The sequence below is a fragment of the Artemia sp. Qi Xiang Cuo genome, chromosome 14, assembly GCF_049724085.1.
Source record: "Artemia sp. Qi Xiang Cuo chromosome 14, ASM4972408v1, whole genome shotgun sequence".
NCBI classification, from domain to species: Eukaryota; Metazoa; Arthropoda; class Branchiopoda; order Anostraca; family Artemiidae; genus Artemia; species Artemia sp. Qi Xiang Cuo.
The window spans coordinates 58,184,566-58,203,062 of record NC_142807.1 but is presented as its reverse complement, the minus strand read 5'-3'; the positions used below and the strand labels follow the sequence as shown (position 1 = coordinate 58,203,062).

General features: G+C 33.5%; 1 pseudogene; it reads left to right on the top strand.

Moving 5' to 3' along the window:
* The first annotated feature begins 14,766 nt into the window (after positions 1 to 14,766).
* Positions 14,767 to 15,402, top strand: LOC148944690 (guanylate kinase pseudogene; annotated as a pseudogene).
* The last annotated feature ends 3,095 nt before the right edge of the window (positions 15,403 to 18,497 follow it).

The following is an 18,497-nucleotide window of genomic DNA, read 5'->3' as shown; positions in this document are numbered from 1 at the left end:
AATATGTATTTAGTTTTCACTAATAATTTTAAAATCACAAATTTCTTAAACTCCGGTAAAAATAAAACCTCAGTTACTTGCCAAAGAGGGGTTTATCAAATACCATTCGATTGTGGCAATTACTACGTCGGAAGAACTCATCAGAATCTAGAAAAATGGATGCACCAGCATAAACAAGACATAGACAAAGTGTTAATTGCTAATAGTTCTAATAACTCCTTTGATTCTGCTTTACCTAGCCATATATTTGATAATCCCAGCCACACAATACTTTTTGTGAAATCTTCTCTTATTATTAGTGATTTGGGGATAAAACAGGTGGTCCTAAAATCAATCGAAATTAGGCTCAAAATAAATAAAAATATATCCTTAAAAAGGGACATATTAAAAAGGAGAATATTCACTGAATTCTTTATACTCAAATTTAATTAAAAATGATCTAACAAAATATTTTATTAAACCAATTGACAATAGTATTGAACCCGTTACAAAAAGGCCTTTAAGACTAGCTGCTAGCTGCTAGCTAGCTAGCAAGATTAGCTTTGAAAACTTGCAGTTAATAATTTTATTTTATTTCGTTTGAATGAATTCATCCTCTCTCATCATTTTATTTATCAGTCCTGGTTGAACTTCGTTGAAGTAAGGCACTAGAGGGGAAGTAGTTTTCTGAGAAATTGATTTACATAATATGACGGGGAATTATCGATTCTAACGGGAAAAGATCACGTGTCTCTTTCTAAGCCAATCAGGGAAGTTACGTAAGGTTTCCTCACATCACAATTTGCCCTTGAGATTTTATATATAACGGACATGTGTTGAGGTTAAATTATCATATAGTCTCAAGTCACCATGGATAAAAAAATCCTATATTTTTGACAGAGAAACTTTATCTACAATGATTAATAATGTGAGTTCTGTTTAGTAAATTTTCTTAAGTTATTTCGAAAAAAAATCATTTTACATAGTCCCCCTCCAGTATAATAAAATTCAGGTAAATCCCCCTCCTAATACAAACTCCAATCTGTGTTGTTTATAATCGTTAGAAAGCGTAAAATATGCTCTTTTTTTTTACCATGTAAACCCCCCGTGTTTATGACTTTAATTCTTTCATTGGAAATAATTATCTTTTTCGATAAATTCTTGCTTTCTGTATCCTACCTCAAGAAACAGTCAACTTCCGTCAACCATTATGACATTAAGCCGCTAAGATTTAAATAGTGATAATTATTGGCACTCGTCAAGTCCGCGTCCGGCTTGTTAATTCTCATGAATTAGGGTTTAAGCATTATATTGGTTTCACTAAAAAGATGCTTCTTTTTGGTCAAATTAGCGACAGTAAATCCTTTGAATTGCAAGAGGGTATGCGTGTTAGTTATAATAAATAGTTTCATATAGTATTTATTTTCCTTATTGAGTACTCAGTGTTTATATGGGGTGAGGGGGGTTATGTTCAATTTCTCTTCTGAATTTTCTTAAAGAAGAGAAAAAGTAAGCTCAATTCTGAAATTTACCAATGAAAATGAAAAAAAAGCTTCCACTTCAGTTCTTAATTTCTGAAAGACATAAAAAATCTAAAGTTGTGTTCTAAATTTTTCCGTAGAAGATAGGAAAAGTTATACAATGATTGTGATTATTTTCCATGAAGATAAAAAGTTTCACTTTAATTCTAAATTTTCTTAAATTCAGTTCCAATTTTTCTCAAAGAGATAAAAAAATTTAAAGTTCTGTTCCAAATTTTTCATAGAAGATAGAAAAAAGTTACACTTTGATCGTGAATATTCCCCATGAAGATAATGAGCTCTACTTTAATTCTGAGTTTTCTGGAAGAAGTTCAAAATTTTCAAGTTCTCTTCTGAATTTTCTTAAAGAAGAGAAAGATTTAGCTCAATTCTGAAATTTACCACAGAAAATTAAGAAGGCTCCCACTACAGTTCTTAATTTCTCAAAGACATATAAAATTCAAACTTCGGTTATAAATTTTTTCCATATAAGATATAAAAAGTCATACTATGATGTTAAATATTTTCCATGAAGATAAAAAGTTTCACTTTAATTCTAAATTTTCTTTTAAATTCAGTTCTGATTTTTTGCAAAGAGATGAAAAAATTTATGGTTCTGTTCCAAATTTTTCATAGAAGATAGAAAAAAGTTATACTTTGATCGTGAATATTCACCATAAAGATAAGGAACTCCACTTTAATTCTAAGTTTTCTCGAAGAAGTGCAAATGTTCAAGTTCTCTTCTGAATTTTCTTAAAGAAGAGAAAAAGTTAGCTCAATTCTGAAATTTACCAGAGAAAATGAAAAAGGCTCCAACTACAGTTCTTAATTTCTCAAAGAAATAACAAATTTAAAGTTCTGTTCTAAATTTTTCCATAGAAGATAGGAAAAGTTATACTATGATTTTGATTATTTTCCATGAAGATAAAAAGTTTCACTTTAATTCTAAATTTTCTTAAATTCAGTTCTGATTTTTTGCAAAGAGATGAAAAAATTTATGATTCTGTTCCAAATTTTTTATAGAAGATAGAAAAAGTTATACTTTGATCGTGAATATTCACCATAAAGATAAGGAGCTCCACTTTAATTCTGAGTTTTCTGGAAAGAAGTGCAAAATGTTCAATTTCTCTTCTGAATTTTCTTAAAGAAGAGAAAAAGTTAGCTCAATTCTGAAATTTACCAAAGAAAATGAAAAAAATTTCCACTTCCTGTTCTTAATTTCTCATAAAAGACACAAAAAATTTAAAGTTCTGTTCTAAATTTTTCCATAGAAGATAGGAAAAGTTATACTACGATTGTGAATATTTTCCAATGAAGATAAAAAAGGTTCATATTAATTCTAAATTTTCTCAATGAAGTGAAGAAAGGTTCAAGTTCTCTTCTGAATTTTCTTAAAAAAGAGAAAGAGTTAGCTCAATTCTGAAATTTACCAAAGAAAATGAAAAAGGCTCCAACTACAGTTCTTAATTTCTCAAAGACATAAAAAATTTAAAGTTCTGTTCTAAATTTTTCCATAGAAGATAGGAAAAGTTATACTATGATTTTGATTATTTTCCATGAAGATAAAAAGTTTCACTTTAATTCTAAATTTTCTTAAATTCAGTTCTGATTTTTTGCAAAGAGATGAAAAAATTTATGGTTCTGTTCCAAATTTTTCATAGAAGATAGAAAAAAGTTATACTTTGATCGTGAATATTCACCATAAAGATAAGGAACTCCACTTTAATTCTGAGTTTTCTGGAAAGAAGTGCAAAATGTTCAATTTCTTTTCTGAATTTTCTTAAAGAAGAGAAAAAGTTAGCTCAATTCTGAAATTTACCAAAGAAAATGAAAAAAAATTCCACTTCAGTTCTTAATTTCTCAAAGACATACAAAATTTAAAGTTCTGTTCTAAATTTTTCCATAGAAGATAGGAAAAGTTATGATATGATTGTGAATATTTTCCAATGAAGATAAAAAAGCTTCACATTAATTCTAAATTTTCTCAATGAAGTGAAGAAAGGTTCAAATTCTCTTCTGAATTTTTCTCAATGAAAAAGAAATTAATTACAGATCAATTCTAATTTTTTCCATGAAAATATTAAAGGTCACACTTCACTTCTGATTTTTCTCAAAGAGATGAAAAAATTTAAAGTTCTATTCTAAATTTTTCCGTAGAAGATAGAAAAAGTTTTTATATCTTTTCAGAACATGTTCTTTTCTTAATGTCCCCCCTTAACCAATTTCACAACTTGAACTACTCATTCTTTTCACCCAAAACTCTACTTTATGGCTTTTTGAATACCCTAACACTAAGCAATATTTTAAAAAGGCTTTTTTATGTCTGTTCAGAGCAAGTTATTTTCTTAATATCCCCCCTAAACCAATTTTACAATCTGAATTACTCATTCTTTTCACCCACAACTCTATTTTATGACTTATTGAATACCCCAACACCAATCAATACTTTCAAAAGACTTTTTTATATCTTTTCAGAACAAGTTCTTTTCTTTATGTCCCCCCTAAACCAATTTTACAGCTTGAAGTACTCGTTCTTTTCACCCACAACTCTAATTTCAAAGATCAAAGTATAACTTTTTTCTTTCTTCTACGAAAAATTTGGAACAGAACTTTAAATTTTTTCATCTCTTTGAGAAAAATTAGAACTGAATTTAAGAAAATTTAAAATTAAAGTGAAACTTTTTCATAGTATCACAATCATAGCATAACTTTCCCTATCTTCTACGGAAAAATTTAAAACAGAACTTTAAATTTTTGTATGTCTTTGAGAAATTAAGAACTGAAGTGGAAGCTTTTTTTTATTTTCATTGGTAAATTTCAGAATTGAGCTAACTTTTTTTTCTCTTCTTTAAGAAAATTCAGAAGAGAACTTGAACATTTTGCACTGCTTCGAGAAAACTCAGAATTAAATTGTAACTCCTTATCTTTATGGTGAATATTCACGAACAAAGTATAACTTTTCTTATCTTCTATGAAAAATATGGAACATAACTTAAAATTTTTTCATCGCTTTGAAAAAATCGGAACTGAATTTAAGAAAATTTAGAATTAAAGTGAAACTTTTTATCTTCATGGAAAATAATCACAATCAAAGTATAACTTTTCCTATCTTCTACGGAAAAATCTAGGACAGAACTTGAAATGTTTTATGTCTTTGAAAAATTCGGAGCTGAAGTGGAAGCTTTTTTTTCATTTTCATTGGTAAAATCCAGAATTGAGCAAACTTTTTTCTCTTCTTTAAGAAAATTCAGAAGAGAACTTGAACATTTTGCACTTCTTCGAGAAAACTCAGAGTTAAAGTGGAGCTCCTTATCTTCATGGTGAATATTCACGATCAAAGTAAAACATTTTCTATCTTCTATGAAAAATTTGGAACAGAACTTTAAATTTGTTCATCTCTTTGAGAAAAATTGGAACTGAAGTGGACCCTTTTTATTTTCTCAGGAAAAAATTAGAATGGATCTATAAAATATTTTTTTCATTGCGAAAATTTGGTGTTGGGATATACAAGAAGTTGAAAAGTAATGAATGACTTCTCCGGCATTCTGGATCTGAAAGTGTGATTTCAGAGAAATTTTTTAACCATTTAGAGTTAACTTACCTTTTTAGGGATGACCATTTAGGGTTCTCCTACATGCTGAATCTAAAAGTGTGTTCCCTGACATGCTGGTTCTGAAAGTGTAATTTCAGAGAAATTTTTTAACCATTTAGGGTTAACTTACCTGTTTAGGGATGACCATTTAGGGTTCTCCTACATGCTGAACCTGAAAGTGTGCTCCCTGAAATGCTGAATCTGAAAGTGTGATTTCAGAGAAATTATTTAACCTTTTAGGGTTAACTTACCTATCTAGTAATGACCATTTAGGATTCTCCTACATTCTGAAACAGAAAGTATTTTCCCTGACATGCTGAATCTGAAAGTGGGGTTTCAGAAAAATTCTTTAACCTTTTAGGGTTAACTTACCTTTTTAGGGATGACCATTTAGGGTTCTCCTACATGCTGAGCCTGAAAATGTGTTCCCTGACATGGTGGATCTGAAAGTGTAATTTAAGAGAATTTTTTTAACCATTTGGGGTTAAATTAACTTTTTTAGGTATGACTATTTAGGGTTCTCCTACATGCTGAACCTGAAAGTGTGCTCCCTGACATGCTGAATCTGAATGTGTAATGTCATAAAAATTATTTAATCATTTAGGGTTAACTTACCTTTTTAGGGATGACCATTTAGGATTATCCGACATGCCTAGCCTGAAAGTGTGTTTCCTGACATGGTGAATCTGAAAGTGTAATTTAAGAGAAGTTTTTTAACCATTCAGGGTTAACTTACCTTTTTAGGGATGACCATTTGGGGTTATCCTACATGCCGAACCTGAAAGTGTGTTCCCGGACATGCTGAATCTCAAAGTGTGATTTCTGAGAAATTCTGTAGCCTTTTAGGGTTAACTTACCTTTTTAGGGATGACCATTTAGGGTTCTCCTACATGCTGAACCTGTAAGTGTGTTCCCTGACATGCTGGATCTGAAAGTGTAATTTCAGAGATATTTTTTAACCATTTAGGGTTAACTTACCTTTTAGGGATGACAATTTAGGGTTATCCTACATGCCGAACCTGAAAGTGTGTTCCCTGATATGCTGAATCTGAAAATGTGATTTCAGAGAAATTCTTTAACCTTTTAGGGTTAACTTACCTTTTTAGGGATGACCATTTAGGGTTCTCCTACATGCTGAACCTGAAAATGTGTTCCCTGACATGCTGGATCTGACAGTCTAATTTAAGAGAATTTTTTTAACAATTTGGGGTTAAATTAACTTTTTTAGGGATGACTATTTAGGGTTCTCCTACATGCCGAACCTGAAAGTGTGTTCCCTGACATGCTGAATCTGAAAGTGTGATTTCAGAGAAATTCTTTAACCTTTTAGGGTTAACTTACCTTTTTGGGATGACTATTCAGGGTTCTCCTACATGCTGAACCTGAAAGTGTGTTCCCTGACATGCTGGATCTGAAAGTGTAATTTCAGAGAAATTTTTTAACCATTCAGGGTAACTTACCTTTTTAGGGATGACCATTTAGGGTTATCCTACATGCCGAACCTGAAAGTGTGTTCCCGGACATGCTGAATCTGAAAGTGTGATTTCTGAGAAATTCTGTAGCCTTTTAGAGTTAACTTACCTTTTTAGGGATGACCATTTAGGGTTCTCCTACATGCTTAACCTGGAAGTGTGTTCCCTGACATGCTGGATCTGAAAGTGTAATTTCATAGATATTTTTTAACCATTTAGGGTTAACTTACCTTTTAGGGATGACAATTTAGGGTTCTCCTACATGCCGAACCTGAAAGTGTGTTCCCTGAGATGCTGAATCTGAAAATGTGATTTCAGAGAAATTCTTTAACCTTTTAGGGTTAACTTACCTTTTTAGGGATGACCATTTAGGGTTTTCTTACATGCTGAACCTGAAAGTGTGTTCCTTGACATGCTGGATCTGAAAATGTAATTTCAGAGAAATTTTTTAACAATTTAGGGTTAACTTACCTTTTTAGGAATGACCATTCAGGGTCCTCCTACATGTCGAACCTGAAAGTGTGTTCCCCGACATGCTGAATCTGAAAGTGTGATTTCGTAAAAATTCTTTAACCTTTTAGGGTTAACTTACCTTTTTAGGGATGACCATTTAGGGTTCTCCAACGTGCTGAACTTGAAAGTATGTTCCCTGGCATGCTGAATCTGAAAGTATAATTTTCATGGCAATGAACTCTTCTAAGGAATAAAGACGACTGAGGCTTAAGATGTTTATTGCTTAAACATATTAAAAAACATTTTGAAAAACTACATATTTACATAAATATAGTTCTTAAAGTGAAGTAAGCTAAGACATGTTTAGTGCTTAAAATATATTCATCAAACAAAAAATATTTGTAACATATACATATTGATATTAAAAAAAAATAGCTTAATCCATTTGATATGAGGAGGAGAATGAGCTTAGGTCTTTGGATATCTGATGCATTTTTCCATATCAGGTATCTTTTCCGGCACCCATTGAGTGAAATATCTAACTTCATCTTCTGGATCATATACTGAATGCAGGTATTTCTCACATTTAAAGTCTTCCAAATTGAATAATGCTATATCTTTATCACATTTTTCTAGTAAGAGTTTATCAGTTGGCACGTTTCCCTTAACATATACTGCTTGCACACCAAAAAACTGCATATTTCCTGAATTTCCTCTTGTACATGTTTTATTTCATAGCCATTTTCATTACGTGGTCTTATGGTTTTAACGTAAAAGCCGTTTCAATTTACAAAATTTAATGTTGGACTCCATCTGTTTTTCTCGCAATTATACATATTGTATCTGACGTTCCATTTATAGCTATGAATTTCATGCTGTTGTTCGTCTAGCAGTAAGTAAGCTGCTTCGAAAATAATGCCAGTTGAGGAATATTTCAGACCGATATATTCTGTTGCAATCACACCAAACATTATTATAGCTGAAAAAAAAGGGCTTAAATTAAATAAGTATGTAATGCTTCTGAAACTCTAACAAATATAGCTCACTTTCTTAGAATGATTCATTTTCACTTAAGGAGGCTGGATAACATTAAATCTACACTTAAAAATTACTGCTTTGCGCAATGAAAAATGAATTATAAATGTAACTGGGGAAAAAAGTTAATATTGAGCTGTTGACCTAAATCCGGTCCTCCGACCCTCAAAGACACTCCCTCCTCCCCTGGAGTCCTCTCCTCTAATTTTCCCTTAAATTGCGCGTGTTATTGTTTTTTTATTTTATTCTTTTATACCCCGTTTCATGTTTTTCCCCATTTGCATTGTTCAGTCTTAAAACGATCCAGCGGAAAAAAGTTAATGTTGAGCTGTTGACTAAAAACTGCCCCTCCATCCCTCAAAGACACTCTCTCCACCCCTGGAGTCCTCTCTCCTTGTTTTCCCTTAAATTGCGTGTGTTATTGTCTTTTTTAATTTTATTCTTTTATAACTCATTTCATGTTTTTCCCATTTGCATTGTCCTGTCTGAAAACGATCTAACCTAACCTTTACCAGTAAGAGGAACGACGTTCATTTTCTGGGAAGTTTCAGGTAGATAACAAATACTGAATTTTGGTTGTACCCATATTGAGTCAGTAGTCATCTGAATAAATATATTAAAATATGGAAAATAGTCTCTTAAAATTCTCAAACCTCGGCCCTTAAGCCTATGAAAATAATAAATATATGAAACTTTATTTCTGAAATCTATACACAATGTCTTTAATTTCCTTGGTGATATTAGTGGTCTACTTCTTATTCTCAACGTCATTTAATATATCACGGGTATATTCATCCCATTCTAAGAAGCCCACCCCCCCCTTTTCAGTAAAGCAAAAAGTAAAATTCATGATGAAGAAGCTAGGCTTAGATATCAAACGTTTTTATTACACAACTTGTGAGAAATAAACCTTGACAATCAATAGCTCCTTTTTTTACCATTTAGAGAAAAAATTAAATGCACTCCGTGTTGAAGAAAAGATATTAGTACCCACCGCCCCCCTTTTCAGCAAAGCAAAAAGTAAAATTCGCGAGGAAGAAGCTAGGCTTAGAAATCAAACGTTTTTATTACACAACTTGTGAGAAATAAACCTTGACAATCAGTAGCTCCTATTTTTACCATATAGAGAAAAAATTAAATACACTCCGTGTTGAAAATAAACCCGAAAAGCATAGAAATCCTATTTTTATCACTTAGAAAAAAAAATTAAAACATGCCTAGAGACGCAACGCATATATTTGCACATTATTCCTCTAGGGACAAAGGTTTATATAATTTAAAATGACGTGCGCTTCAATAAATCTTCTCATAGTAGGTATGTGCCTTTTTCTTAACCGCCCTCCCCCCCATATAAACACCGAGTACTCAAAATGGAAAACAAATACTATATGAAACTATTTATTATAACTAACACGCATACCCTCTTGCAATTCAAAGGATTTACTGTCGCTAATTTGACCAAAAAGAAGCATCTTTTTAGTGAAACCAATATAATGTTTAAGCCCTAATTTATGAGAATTAACAACACGGACGCGGACTTGACGAGTGCCAATAATTAGCACTATTTAGATCTTTGCGGCATAATGTCATAATGAGTTATGGAAGTTGACTGTCACTTTGGGTAGAATAAAGAAAGCAAGAATTTATAGAAAAAGATAATTATGTTAAATGAAAGAATTTAAGTCGTAAACAGGGGGGGGGTCTACATGGTAAACAAGAGCATATTTTACGCTTTCTAACGATTATAAACAACAAATATTGGAGTTTGTATTGGAGGGAGGGGGGATTTACCTGAATGTGAATATACTAGAGGGAGACTATGTAAAATGATTTTATTTTGGAAATAACCTAAGAAAATGTATTAAACAGAACTCACATTATTAATCATTGTAGCTAAGTTTCCTTGTCAATAATATTTGATCATCTATCCATAATGTCTTGAGACTATTTGATAATTTAATCTCAACGCATGTCTGTTATAAACAAAGTCTGAAGGGAGAATTGTGATGTAAGGAAACCTTACTTAACTTCCCTCATTGGTTTAGAAAGAGACACGTGATCTTGTCCCGTTAGAATCGATAATTCTCCGTCAGATTATGTAAATCAATTTCCCAGAAATTCTAGTTCCCCTCTAGTGGATAAATACATTGCCCCGTTAGTATTCAGTGCGCATGTGCAAACTTCGTCCCGGAGTCAATACACTTAGTAACAACCAATAAATTGACCTTGAAAAAGGTGTCATTAACCCGTTAGTGGATCAATAATCTATGAACAAATTATGTCCTGTCAGCGTTAGACTCGATTATAGATGGCAGCACATGTGCTCCTACCGGAGTTGATAGGTCATTCCTACTCCTGGTTGGTCCAAAACACTGAGTTAGTGGCTATTGGGCGTGTCTCTGGACTCTGGTATTCCTTACGGAAAGGATGTGAAAAGCCTCGTATCGGTACTGTTGATTAAGTCAGTTTGTAGACTAAACGTCATTTTGCCGAGTGTTTGTCTAAAACTCGCGCTGACATAGTTGATAAAAATACTAGTACATTCGAATCCTATTTTGTGTGAAAGCTGATAAGGTAAAAGAGATCCTGTGACATTTTCTATGTGAAGCTCCCAAATGACGCTGAGTGAACCTCCTGTTGTAAATCTCAGCTCGATGTTGTGATCGGACCATTTTAGCAATTTCCTAGTGTCATTGTCAGAAACGAAAAATGCTATAAAAGCTAAAAAAAAAGTAAAGAGGGGATGATGAAGCTTACCCATCGCGTATTGGTGTTATATCAAAAGAAAGGAGGCTAAAAACAATCCTTCATGAGGAAACATACCCCTCTGAAGAAAATTTCCCTGTGAAAAATCCCTCCCAGAAAATTCTCCCTAGCAGGAACCCCTCCCTGTGGTAAATTCCACCCCCAATAATGACTGTATTTTTAAATCTAAATGTGTTTAAGAACTTACCATTGGAAAATCCCCCGTGGACGATTCTACTCCAAAAATTCACCCCGTGGAAATCTCTTTCTCCGCAGAAAATCCCCCTCGAAAAACATCCTCCCTCTGAAAACTTGCTGCCTCCTGCAATTCTAATAGCAGGTGGTGGTGAATTTTCCAAAAACAAAAGCTTGACTTTTCATTTCGATCTAAAGCAATTTTCGAGGAGTCTCTGGCTGTTTTTCGAGATTCGCTTAAATTTGCTTTTTAAATTTCTTTTAAATTTCCTTTTAAAATAATATCTTATGATTAAAACTAACTGAAATAGTAGTTACAATTCTTGAGAAGTTGACAATATCAATTTTACTTGCTATATAGTTTTTTTTTAAGGAGTTTAAAAATTTTTGATTAATTTGGGTCGTGGTTCAATCTTTACTAGATTGCAGCTATCGGGGCCACGACGATCTTGTACAATTTACTTGACTCTTCCGGTGTTGGGTGCAATTATATCTATGTCCCCATAATTACGCTTGTTTCTTGCCATAGATTGTAGAGTATTTGCTTTTATTTTGACCACCGAAAGTGCCTTTAATTTATTAACAAAGTCTGGTCAATTGTCAGGTAAAGTTGTCAGATCTCATCAATAGTTATTTTCAATGTATGTCAGGTTCTTGTCGAAGCTGATATAAGAGCAACATCAAACTTGTATTCGTCTTGCTTCAAAACCTTACCTCTTCAATACCGTTTTCACTCAGATCATTATCAAACCAAAGATCATTACCAAACCAATGGTCACTGTCAAATAACTGATCATTATCAAACAATTTTTGTGCCTCATTGTTTGTGCCGTGTCTATGAAATCAGGATTTCTGATTTCTATTCAGTTTTTTTCTATTCAGTTTTTTTCTATTCAGTTTTTTTTCTATTCAGAAAAACGACTAGTTTTTTCTTTCCGAAGAAACATTAAGAATTTAAGATGCACTGAATGCTAAAAAACACCAGATCCTTATATTTGGTACTACTACTACTAACAATTCACCACAGCACCTAGGTGCCTGAGGTCAACACAGCTACGCAAGCCCCTCCTCCTCCTAGTATATTCGAAGCCTCCTTCTCTACACCCTCTCACGAAGCTCTCATTTCCCTTAAATCCTTCATTACGACATCCTTCCACCTCAACAACAGACGACCGGCTTTCCGTTTAGCCCTAGAAGGTTGGCCGGAAAGAATAATCTTCGGCCAACAGTCATCTTATATCCGCTGAAGGTGCCCTAACCATATCAACCTTTCTCTCATTATAGCCCTAGAAAGTGGGATTGAATCACACTTTTCGTACAGCCTACTATTTGAAATACAGTCAGTCAGCCGGGTACCCAAAACAATCTGTAGGTAATTTCTCTGAAAAACATCTAGTAAATTTTTGTGTTTTTCAAAGCGCCCATGCTTCAGAACCATAGATAAGATGAGATTTATTGCAAAAAGCCTGCAGGCCATAGAAACACAGAATACAGTCTACAAATAAAAATCAGGAACAAAATACAGCTTTAGATAATATAAATCAAAAAGAAAAAAAAAAGAGCAACAAAAAGACAAAAAAAGAAACACACTAAGGTTCAACATTTTAACCAACAAACACCAATCATAATAAAATTCAAGTTCTAAAAACCATAACAAGCTATCCTGTCAAACATGATTCCCTATGTTTAATCCCGAAACGAAGAACTGAGATTCGGCCTCTCCCAGGCCACTCAGCGCGTCAAGTTGTTTATATATATATATATATATATATATATATATATATATATATATATATATATATATATTTTCTTTAATGTTGTGCTGAAGACGGCCCTTGGACATAGGGCCAAAATATTCACCGATTTAAATTGCACTGTCTTGGAAAAAAATTTCCCTATTGTTTTTAAGTTGTGTTTGTTTGATATGGAAAGGCAGTGTGGTCTTGGTCAATATTTTAACATTTATCTAATTTAGGCGAAGATATTAAGGAAGCCAAAATGGGTTTTGTTAAAATAGGGCATTAGATAAACATTTAAATTAGTAACTTTTAAACTTTCAGCATAAAAAAACTAGAAGGTTGTCATATAAAGTTTCAAATGGGTATATGAACCCCTGTACCTTTGAAGATTTGCAGCTGAAGAAAATCTATTGGTTATAAAACTGTGTCCTATATGAAATATCCCATGTTTAAATATTAGTTTCCACCTGCAAATTTATCATAATACATCATCCCCCCCTTCCTTCTTAACTCCTAATGCTAGGAATATTCTGAAAAAGGTTTTTGACAATATTTCATGGAGCTTGAAGAGTTTTATTTTGTTTTATAGTGTAAGTCCAAAATATCATTCGAATTTTTGGTTACTCCGTGATTCGTTCTTTACTTGTCGCAGCTATCGCTGAAACCCTAAACTTGTGTCTGAGCATATTAAAGAATTAAGAGAAAAAGTAAATTTTAGCATAAGGAGTTGGGAAGGGGCTCAGGAGGGGATAGCTACAAAACTACTAAAAGAAAAGTTTTATGTTGGTTTAAATATACCAGCAAGAGCAGTAGCTCTTAAAGACTTGAGACTTTTAGTCAAATTTTACCGTAAAGAGCCTAGGTTCAGATGGGGCAGCCCCCTCTTTTAAGGAATACTTTATGTTTTTTTTTGTTTTAAGGTAGCTACTTATTTATTTGAAAAAGTTTTAAAAATAATTAATTTGATTTCTGATCTTTCTTCAAATAAGGCCCAGGACAATCCAAAATACATGCTTCCCCCCTTGCTTGCTCTTTAAATCGTATAGCCCAGTACGTTTAAATTGATGGAAGCGTCAAAAGATTGTTAGCATGAGACACTCATGAGGATTAAGACATTTTCACTGCAGCTTAGTTATGCTATGACAAGCGATTAAAGCAATCGAATGTATTTGAAAAACGGCAGAAGATTAGCTAGGATGAAATTGAAACTTGACTTAAAGTTACGAATAAAAGAAATACTTTGTAAGAGTGCCCCCCCCCCCCCCATTTGTCGTAACATTTTGAAAACGAAGGACTTCTTCGAAATTATGAGCAAGCCATAATTAAGATCAAAATAGAAACAAAAAACTTATTACAATTTTTTAAAACATCTTAGGCAAATTTTAAAGGTACAGGAAAATTCATACCTTATGATTCCATTGTTCATTGCACACCAATTTTCACATCCGAACCACTGTAGATAAACCACATGCCGTCCAACGTTCGCCAATAGTGGATTTCATCCGAATTTTGAGATCGTGATTTTCTTCAAAAACTTTGGAAAGTCTAATAAGTATGTCTCTTGGTACAATATAACCCTCAGAATTATGTTGAATTTATTGTTAGCTATTGAACACAGATTGGTTTAAGTAAAAAAACTCTTGAGCATTATTTGCTACTTTTTTGTATTTCTTTTGTATTATTGATTTTGCTTTTTAATCTATATTTTGTTCAGTGGCTTATTTTCGTGGCCCTTTTGGTCCGTCAAGCTGAACTTGTTGAGGCTATTTTGATGATGGAATGAGATAGACATAATTAAGTTTAACTTTTGAAGATTTGGTTTTAAGGTTTATGTCTTGCGATTATTCTTATCGTAGCAATGATAAATTTTATTAATGGCAAAATTATTACCGTCATATACTTTTCAGGTATTCCAATCTTCAAAACTTCCTCCAAATTTCTATAAAATTTTGTCTAATTCCTTATAGAAATAACATATTTGATTAGATTTAAATTCTTCTGGTTTTTGCATTGTTGTGATACCAAAGTTTGTGACAATGTTTTGTGATACACAGCCCGAAGTCAATGCATTGCCTCGTCAATTCGTATTTTGTGGTCCTTCAGGAGTGGGGAAGTCAACTTTGATCAAACAGATGATGGTTGAATTTAGCGATATACTCGAATTTTCCGTGTCACATACGACACGAGCCCCTAGAACCGGGGAAGTTGATGGAATAGACTACTTTTTCACTACCAAATCAGAGATGGAACGAAGCATAAGAAATGGAGAATTTATCGAGTATGCTTTTTTCTCGGGAAATATGTATGGAACAAGCAAAAAGGCAGTAGCAGAGGTTCAAAAACTGGGTAAAATTTGTGTTTTGGACATAGAAAGACAGGGAGTTATGCAAATTAAGAAAACAGATTTAAACCCACTTCTGATCTTTATTAAACCTCCGTCTATGGAAGAACTGAAAAGCCGTTTAATATCTCGTGGTACAGAGACAGAGGAGTCGTTGAGGAAAAGACTATCTGCGGCGGAAGAAGAAATTGCTTTTGGTGAAATACCAGGAAACTTCCACAAGATCATAGTAAATGATGATATTCACAAGGCTTACTGCGAGCTTAAACAATATTTATTGTCTCAAATAGAAGATGTTCGCAAGAATGGAGCCCAAATCAACGGTTGCTAGATATTAGTTAGTTAGTATCTTTTATTGTTGTTGGAATTTATAGATACTGGTGCCACTGAAAGGAAAGAAGGTGGGTTTCTCTTATAAAACTGAACTATTACAGACGGGCCTTAGAATTATGGAGGTTTTGATCGATTTACAAATAACAATCCTAATTTACATCTAGTGTACATCTCCCAGGGCGTCAATAAAGTTAATGGAGTTTTTCATGAGATTACAAACCATAAAGTTTGTCCCACTCACACAAGGATAGGATTTCACCTTTTTGACTTTACAGCAATTGTTCATAGAAAGTAACTGAAACAGTCAGATATGGAGCTGAGAATCTATCTTTTTAAGCATTTTTTCCTTCTAATTATAAATTAAAATATTTTTCTGCGTAACTAAAAAACAAAACACGTTTGAAATGTTTTCACTTTTCTTACTTTCATAATTAAAGAAATATCAAAACTTTAAGGAATAAATATCAGTATATGGCATTTAGACAGACAATCCACGGCCATTTTTGTTTCAGTAAAGCGCAAACTATGTTCTGGTCTTGACAAGCCATGGGGCTTATCAGCCCTACTCATGTTAATATTTGCTCGTTTTGAGTTTGACACGGCAATTTATTGAAATTTCTGTTCGTTTTGAGTTTCAATTATTTACTGACAGTGATTTGTAGTAGTTTTATGCTTGGAAGATTATTTGACTTTATTTTTGCTCATTCTTGGCTTAATACAGCTTTTTACTGCTCTTTGATTTTTTTTGTGGAAAAAGTTTTTAAATTAATTATTAGTAAAGACGGTGGGAGCAGTGAAGATGTTAAAAGTAGAACAGCCAAGGCTCAGGGTATTTTTTCTGAGTTGGAAGAATAGAAAGATCAGTCTGCGAACCGAGATTAGAATATTGGAAGCTACAGTGATAACAGTGGTACAATAGGTTACTCCCATAAAATAATAACAGTTTACTGCCAAGCTAAGGAGTGTTGGGGAGAGGAGGTTTATTTTAAAGTTGGGTTGAATAAATAGAATTTGAAGAACTTGTTGGTAAGAGGGGATAGTTCGTATTTAGGTGAGAGAAGGAAACTTTTGGTAAAGTTTAAGCTGTCCCCCATTTTTGCCCCATGTGTGGAAGTGTGAATTAGATTTTATTTCATTTTGTATCCGAGTGTAAAGAGCTGTCTGAGTTGCGGAATGAATGTTTTGGACGAGTGTTTGGGAGTGAATGCTGGTTAATAGAGCAGATGGCTGAGATGAACGCATATGCTATAAAACAGTTGTGTAAGTTTAATCATGTTTGAGAGGATAGCTTTTTACGGTTTTTAGAATATGAATTTTATTATGATTGGTGTTTGTTGGTTAAAATGTTGAACCTTAGTGTGTTTCTTTTTTTGTCTTTTTGTTGCTCTTTTTTTTCTTTTTGATTTTATTATTTAGAGTTGTATTTTGTTCCTGGGCTTTGTTCGTAGATTGCATTATATGTCTCTATGGCCCGCAGGCTTTTTGCAATAAATCTTATCTTATCCATGGTTCTGAAGCATGGACGCTCTGAAAAACACAAAAATTTACTAGATGTTTTTCAGAAAAATTACCTACAGATTGTTTTGGGTACCCGGCTGACTGACTGTATTTCAAATAGTAGGCTGTACGAAAAGTGTGATTCAAACCCACTTTCTAGGGCTATAATGAGAGAAAGGTTGATATGGTTAGGGCACCTTCAGCGGATATAAGATGACTGTTGGCCGAAGATTATTCTTTCCGGCCAACCTTCTAGGGCTAAACGGAAAGCCGGTCGTCCGTTGTTGAGGTGGAAGGATGTCGCATAGAAGGATTTAAGGGAAATGAGAGCTTTGTGAGAGGGTGTACAGAAAGAGGCTTCGAATATACTAGGAGGAGGAGGGGCGTGCGTAGCTGTGTTGATCTCAGGCACCTAGGTGCTGTGGTGAATTGTTAGTAGTAGTAGTACCAAATATAAGGATCTGGTGTTTTTTAGCATTCAGTGCATCTTAAATTCTTAATGTTTCTTCGGAAAGAAAAAACTAGTCGTTTTTCTGAATAGAAAAAAAACTGAATAGAAATCAGAAATCCTGATTTCATAGACACGGCACAAACAATGAGGCACAAAAATTGTTTGATAATGATCAGTTATTTGACAGTGATCATTGGTTTGGTAATGATCTGAGTGAAAACGGTATTGAAGAGGTAAGGTTTTGAAACAAGACGAATACAAGTTTGATGTTGCTCTTATATCAGCTTCGACAAGAACCTGACATACATTGAAAATAACTATTGATGAGATCCGACAACTTTACCTGACAATTGACCAGACTTGGGTAATAAATGAAAGGCACTTTAGGTGGTCAAAATAAAAGCAAATACTCTACAATCTATGGCAAGAAACAAGCGTAATTATGTGGACATAGATGTAATAGCACCCACCACCGGAAGAGTCAAGTAAATCGTACAAGATTGTCGTGGCCCCGATAACTGCAACCTAGTAAAGATTGAACCACGACCCAAATTAATCAAAAATTTTTAAACTCGTTAAAAAAACTATATAGCAAGTAAAATTGATATTGCCACTTTTTCAAGAATTGTAACTACTATTTCAGTTAGTTTTAATCATAAGATATTATTTTAAAAACAAATTTAAAAGCAATTTGAAAAGCAAATTTAAGCGAATCGCGAAAAACAGCCAGAGACTCCTCGAAAATTACTTTAGATCGAAATAAAAAGTCCAGCTTTTGTTTTTGGAAAATTCACCACCACCTGCTATTGGAATTGCAGGAGGCAGCAAGTTTTCAGAGGGAGGATTTTTTCGAGGGGGATTTTCTGCGGAGAAAGAGACTTCCACGGGGTGGATTTTTGGAGTAGAATCGTCCACAGGGGATTTTCCAATGGTAATTTCTCAAACACATTTATATTTAAAAATACGGTCATTATTAATTTGGGGGGGGGGGTGAAATTTACCACAGGGTAGGATTCCTGCTAGGGAGAATTTTCTGGGAGGGATTTTTCACCGGGAAATGTTCTTCAGAGGGGTATGTTCCCTCAAGGGAGATTGTTTTTAGCCTCCTTTCTTTTGATATAACACCAATACGCGATGGGTAAGCT